Source organism: Chrysochloris asiatica, unplaced genomic scaffold (assembly GCF_000296735.1).
Source record: "Chrysochloris asiatica unplaced genomic scaffold, ChrAsi1.0 scaffold00020, whole genome shotgun sequence".
Classification (NCBI taxonomy): Eukaryota; Metazoa; Chordata; class Mammalia; order Afrosoricida; family Chrysochloridae; genus Chrysochloris; species Chrysochloris asiatica.
The window spans coordinates 16,995,540-17,002,798 of record NW_006408538.1 but is presented as its reverse complement, the minus strand read 5'-3'; the positions used below and the strand labels follow the sequence as shown (position 1 = coordinate 17,002,798).

At 39.0% G+C, this 7,259-nt stretch overlaps 1 pseudogene; it reads right to left on the bottom strand.

Annotated features, from left to right (window-relative positions):
* Positions 1-4,110: 4,110 nt before the first annotated feature.
* LOC102814526 lies at positions 4,111-4,574 on the bottom strand (annotated as a pseudogene).
* Positions 4,575-7,259: the final 2,685 nt, after the last annotated feature.

Genomic DNA, 7,259 nt, shown 5'->3' with positions numbered 1-7,259 from the left:
CAATATGCAGATGATACAACTTGCTTACTGAAAGTGAAGAGGATTTAAAACATTTACTGATGAAGATCAAAGAGCACGGCCTTTGGTATGGATTACATCTCAATGTAAAGAAAACAGTAATCCTCACCACTGGACCAAATAAACAACATTCTTATCAACGGAGAAAAGATTGAAGTTGTCAAGGACTTCATTCTTTTGGATCAACTAACAACACTCATGGAAGCAGCAGTCAAGAAATCAATGTATTGCATTAGGCAAATCTGCTGCACAAGACCTGTTTAAAGTGTTGAAGAGCAAAGATGCCAGCTAAGGTGTGCCTGACCCAAGCCATGGTATTTTCAATAACCTCACATGCATGCGAAAGCTGGACAGTGAATAAGGAAGAGCGTAGAAGAATTGATGCTTTTGAGTTATGGTGTTGGAGGAGAATATTGAAAGTGCCATGGGATGCTAAAAGAACCAACAGATCCATTTTGAGAGAAGTGCTGCCAGAGTGCTCCTTGGGAGGTCAAGATGGCTAAACTTCGTCTCTCATACTTCAGACATATTGTCAGGAGGGACCAGTAGCTGGAGAAGGATATCATGTTTGGTAAGCTGGAGGGTCAGAGAAAAAGAGGAAGACCCCCAACGAGATGGATTGGCCAAGTGGCAGCATCAATGGACTCAAGCGTGGTAACAGTAGTGAGGTTGGCCCAGGATCAGGCAGTGTTTCATTCTGTTGTGTGTAAGGTCGCTGACTCGGTACCGACTCAATGGGACCTAACAACATCATTAGAATAAGACTCATGGATTCCTATTTTATTCAATACTAGGTTATAATTCATTACTATTTTATTTATTCAGATACCCTAATGACCCCAGATTTGGAAAGTGAAAGACTTCTTAAGTTGACTCCTTTTGATATGCTCTCACATTTTTCCCTCCTGAGGAATTCCTTACTTTCTGGTAAAATAAGACATTTCAGGTTATCTTATACCATCTTCTTCCAGCCCTGAAATCAGTCAATTCACCAAGGAAACTTGGTTCATTTTTTGTGGGAAACGGCATTTAGAAATCAAGATCTAAGCAGAGATTCTCTCATTTTGAAATATGTTTCAGTTACAAAATAAAGAAGACTATATGTCAATGTTTAAAAGACTTCCTGTATATGACTGATGGAGTCCTGGTGTGGCACTGTGAGATAAGCACTGGACTGCAAGGTCATCTGAACCACAAGGTCAGTGGTTCAAACTCATTAGCTGCTCCTTGGAAACCTTATACAGGGTTGCTATAAGTTGGAACCGACTGGACAGCTCTTAACAACAATACCTGACTGATTTGTCCATTACTTCCCTTCATCCCCCTGTTAAGATAATAAAAACAAGCATTGAGGTGCTTTTTAAAAATTCTTCTCTTTTTGTTGAATAGGATTAATTCTGGCCGTGTGTATTAGGAAAGAACACTCACTGTGGCAGCAGGCATGGACCATGTCTCTGAGTAATGACTCAAGTATAGTATGTCCTGTGAAGACGGTTGTGATAGAAGACCATATGGGTTTTTAAAAATTATAAGGTAGTCTGCGGAACCCTGGAGATAAGTGTAATGAAACAAAGGACATTTCACTGCATTTATTTAAAAAAGAAATTGAATCAAAATTCTATAAAGGAACACTTCATGCAGTTAGATGCTTATTGCAAAAGATATTTTCCTTTTTACAGTGGTGGTGGTGATGGTGTGCTGTGGAGTCAGGTCATACTCATAGCGATCCTGCATAGGGTTTTCCAAGGCTGTAAATCTTTATAGGTTGCTGTGCTATATTAGAAATGAATTTGGCTCAGGACTGTTGTTGTTGTCAAGTATCGTCGAGTCAATTCCAACCCTTAGCGACCCTGCATAGGGTTCCCAAGAAGCAGCTGGTGAGTTTGAACCACCGACCTTGCAGTTCAAATGGCTTTGCAGTCTGGCGTATTAACCCACAGCGCCACACCAGGACTCCTGGCTTAGGACTACCACACATAAAATCTGATCTCTTTTTCTTATCTTTAGTATTTTAGAAGTATATTGCTGTTAGAATATCTGTGTATCAAGAGACAGAGTATGTACATATTTAATTTCATTCTGTTAAAGTAAACATTGGCGTACTTATTTAAAACATTTTTAATTGATAAAGGCAGGTGAACTACAAAAATGCTTTAAGTAAGTACATCAGTGTTTATTTTAACAGAAAGAAATTAAATATGTACATACTCTGACTCTTGAGAACACAAATAATCCAACAGCATTATGCTTTTAAAATAGTGAAGATGAAATAAAGAGATCATACTTTATGCGTGATAGTCCTAAGACAAATCTAGTTATCATATAAACTTAATATTCATTCCCTCACCACTCATCTGTTAGGTCGTAATGTGGTGGCTTTCACCACTCATCTATCAGTTTGTCGTACTATTGCGGCTTATGAGTTGCTGTGATTCTGGAAGCTACACCATGGGTATTTTAAACACCAGCAGGGTCACCCACAGTGAACAGATTTCAGATGAACTTCTAGACAGAAATAGACTAGGAAGAAGGAGCGAAGAACTACTTCTGAATATTTAGTCACTGAAATCCTTATGAATAGCAGAGAAACACTGTCAGATATAGTGTTGGAAAATGAGCCCTCAGGTTGGAAGGCACTCAAAATGGGGCTGGGGAAGAGCTGCCTCCTCAAAGTAGAATTGACCATGATGATGGGAATGGAGTAAAGACCTTATTTGCTGATGCGGCACAACTCAAAATGAAGAGAAATAGCTTAAACATTCATTAAAAATTGGAACATGGAATGTACAAAATACGAATCTTGGAAAATTAGAAATTGTCAAAAATGAAATGGAACAAATAAATATTGATATCTTAGGCATTAGTGAGCTAAAATGGACTGGTATTGGCCATTTTTAATCTGACAACCACATGGTTTACCATGCTGGGAATGACAAATTGAAGAGAAATTGTATTGTACTCTTCATCAAAAATAAATATCAAGATCTGTCATGAGGTATAAGGCTATCTGTGATTGGATAATATCCATGCGCCTACAGAGAAGACCAGTTAATACCACTGCTATTCAAATTTATGCATCAACTACTAAAGCCAGTGAGGATGAACTAGAAGAATTCTATCAACGTCTTCAATCTGAAATAGATCAAACACGCAATCAAGACATATTGATAATCACTGGTGATTGGAATGCAAAGCTTGGAAACAAAGAGGCAGGATCAGTAGTTGGAAAATATGGCCTTGGTGATAGAAATGATGCTAGAGATCGCATGACAGACTCCTGCAAAACCAATGATTTGTTCATTTCAAATACCTTTTTTAAAAATTATGTATAATTTTATTTAAAAATTTCATTTTCATAGAATACATTTTCATATTAGAGATGCCCAAAGTAAGAAAAGAGCAGTAGTTTGTTACTTTTCAGTTTTATATTTATAGTTAGATTATTTAAGGACATTTGAAGGATACGTTTCAGTTTGCAATCTATATTTTAATATATCTACAAGTAATGGAACTTCTTTAATTTAAACATTCTCCAAGCTTTGCCCCCTAAAATTCAGAAATTTAAAGTTTCACTAGGACATGTAACCATCAACAGAAAAGCATAAAAAACCAGAGGAGGAGGTTTCCAAAACTTAAGACAGTTAAAATTTTCTGCAAAGCCTTTATTTGTGAGTTAAGAGACTTTCCCATTGTCCACCATTCCTAGGACAAACACTGAAGAGGTATTTGTAACGTGCTGATAACAACAAAATAATGTAACGTGCTGATAATAACAAATTGAATTCCCATGAAGAGATTGATAAATTAAAAGGTACACACTCATATCAATCTTTTGTCACACTGTGAGTCTTCTAAAAAGCTAGGAGACAATCCCATTATCTCACAGAATATGGAAGGCAGTCTCACTATTCTGTGAATATTAATTCCTCTCAAACCTTTTCCTCCAAGATTAAATCATGAAAAAAATCAAGTGATTAGATGAGGGTTGTCTGACCAGTGGACAGCTCTTATTACCTCCTTATGGATAGCTGAACAGGGTGACAGAGCAGAGGCAGAGAGGTGGACAAACATTTTTTAAGGGACTAAGTCAAGTCAGAGCTTCCACAGCATGACCACAGCTTTGTAGCTACTGACATTGTGATAGTTGAAATAGCACAGACCAGCAGAGGTTAGAGCTGAGAGTGTCAGGAGGCCATCCTTGGCAGCTTTCTGGGGTGCCTCCTCATGGACACAGTCAGTAACAACCTGTCCCAGGCCACAGTGACCATGGAGAACTGCAGCTAGAGAGTAGTCCATTGAGAGTAAGGATTCAAATAAGCACCTGGAAGCAGACCCAGGAGCAAAACACTGACAACCCTCTCACCAGTCCTGTGGAGAGATGCAGCCTTGGAACGTGAACAGTGGCTGGGGGACAGGTGAATGGGCTGCACTTCTGGAGTAGACTGATCCTGGAGAAATGCTGACACAAGAGTAGGTCTGATCACTGGAGATCAGAGGAATAGAGCTCGGGCTCCTTGACCACCGCAGACAACACTCAGCCTCCAGACCACCGTCATGTCTGTCCTTAGGGCTCTCAAATACCTTTTATAAACAGCACAAGAGACGACTAAAAATATGGACCTTACCAGATGGAATACACAGAAATCAAATTGACTACATCTATGGAAAGTTAAGGTGGAAAAGCTCCATATCATCAGCCAAAACAAAGCCAGGGCCAGATTGTGGAACAGACTATCAATTGCTTATATGCAAATTCAAACTGAAGCTGAAGAAAATGAAAACAGGTCCAAGAGACTCAGAATATGACCTTGAATATATCCCACCTGAATTTAGAGATCATCTAAAGAACAGATTTGATACATTAGACACTAAAGACTAAAGACCAGAAGCATTATGGGATGACGACATCAAGAACATCATACAGGAAGAAAGCAAAACGTCATTAAGAAGACAAGAAAGAAAGGAAATATCAAAATGGATGCCAGAAGAGAATCTGAAACTTGCTCTCCACTGTAGAGATGCTAAAGCAAATGGAAGAAATGAGGAGGTACAAGAGCTGAACAGAAAATTTCAAAGATCAGCTAGAGAAGACAAAGTCCAATATTACAACGAAATGTGCAAACATCTGGAGTCAGAAAACTAAAAGGGAAGAACACGCTCAGCATTTCTCAAGCTGGGGGTACTGAAGAGAAAATTCAAGCCTCAACTTTCATTATTGAAGGATTCTCTGGGCAAATTATTGAATGATGCCGAAAGCATCAAAAGAAGATGGCAGGAATACACAGAGTCAGTGTACCAAAACTATATGGTCGATGCTCAACCATTTCGAGAGGTAGCATACGATCAAGAGCCAATGATACTGAAGGAAGAAGTCAAAGGTGCATTGAAAGAATTGGCAAAGAACAAGGCACCAGGAATTAATGGAACACAAATTGAAATCTTTCAACAAACTGATGCAGCACTGGAGACATTCACTCATGTATGCCAAGAAAATTGGCAGACAACTACCTTGACCAACTGACTGGAAGAGATCCATATTTGTGCCCAGTCCAAAGAGAGGTGACTCAATGGGATGCTGAAACTATCAGACAATATCTTTGATATCCCATGTGAGTAAAGTTTTACTAGAGATAATACAAAAATGGCTGCAACCATACATTGACAGAGAACTTGCAGAGGTTCACGCTGAATTCAGGAAAGGATGTGGAATGAGGGATATCACTGCTGACATCAGATGGATCTTGGCTGAAAGCAGAGAATACCAGAAAAATCTTTACCTTTGCTTCATTGACTATGCAATTGTGACTATGTCACGATTGTGTGGATCATGACAAACTATGGACAACATTGCAAACTATGAGTATTCCAGAACACTTAACTGAGCTCATGAGGAACCTGTATACAGACCAAGAGGTAGTTGTTCGAACAGAACATGGGAACACTGAATGGTTTAAAATTAAGAAAGGTGTGCGACAGGGTTGTATTCTTTCACCATACTTATTCAACCTGTATACTGAGTAAATAATCTGAGAAGCTGGGTTATATGAAGAAAAATGTGGCATCAGGATTGGAGCAAGACTCATTAACAACCTGCAATATGCAGATGCTTATCTGCTTGCTGAAAGTGAAGAGGACTTAAAATATTCACTGATAAAGATCAAAGAGCAGAGCCTTCAGTATGGATTGCATCTCAATGTAAAGAAAACAAGAATCCTCACCATTGGATCAATAAACAACATCCATATAAATTGAGAAAAGACTGAAGTGTTACAGACCGCAGGTATTGGGGTGCTGAGGTCCAGTGTCACAGACGAAAATTCCAGCATGTGGCCACGCTCCGACATGCTGGCCAGAGACCCTATGGGCTCAAGGAAGTAACCTCCGGACGTCCCGGGTCATTGGCTGTTACAGACTTGTACAGACTTGATGGCACCTAACAAAAACAACAACATTGTGGTGGTTTGTGTGTTGTTGCGATGCTGGGAGCTGTGCCACTGGTATTTTAAATACTAACAGGCTATACCCATGATAGACACGTTTCAGTTGAGCTTCCAGACTAGGAAAAGGAGAGGTAGGATACTTCTGAATGTTTAGCTACTGAAAAACCTTACAAATAGCAGTGGAATACTGTCAGATAGAACCAAAATACTGAATACTGAAACATGATTAATAGAACTAGAATACTGTCACATTTAGTGCTGAAAGATGAGTCCATCAGGTTGGCAGGCATTCAAAATATGACTGGGGAAGAGCTACCTCCTCAAAGCACAGTTGACTATGATGATGTAAATGAAAGTAAGCTTTGGGGAACTTCATTTGCTAATGGGGCACAACTCAAAATGAAGAAAAGCAGCTGTAAACACCCATTAATAATTGGACCATGGTATGTATGAAGTATAAATATGTGAAAATTAGAAGTTGTCAAAAATGAAATGGAATGCATACAGATCAACATCATAGGCATTAGTGAGCCATTTTGAATCTGATAATCATATGATTTACCATGCTGGAAATAACACATTCAAAAGAAATGTGTCAGAGAACAAACAAGATGGCAGATCAGGTGGAAGTGCAGTGAGGAGCTCCATTAGCAACAACACAGAATACAGGATCAAGCAGGCTTAGGGGATGGTCCCAGAACTCTGAACCACATATAAAGGAATATTTACAAGGTTGGAAGGCTTACAGCTAGGGGAATTTGTAGCAAAAGCAAGAAATCCAGTGCTTTCTAATTTAAGACA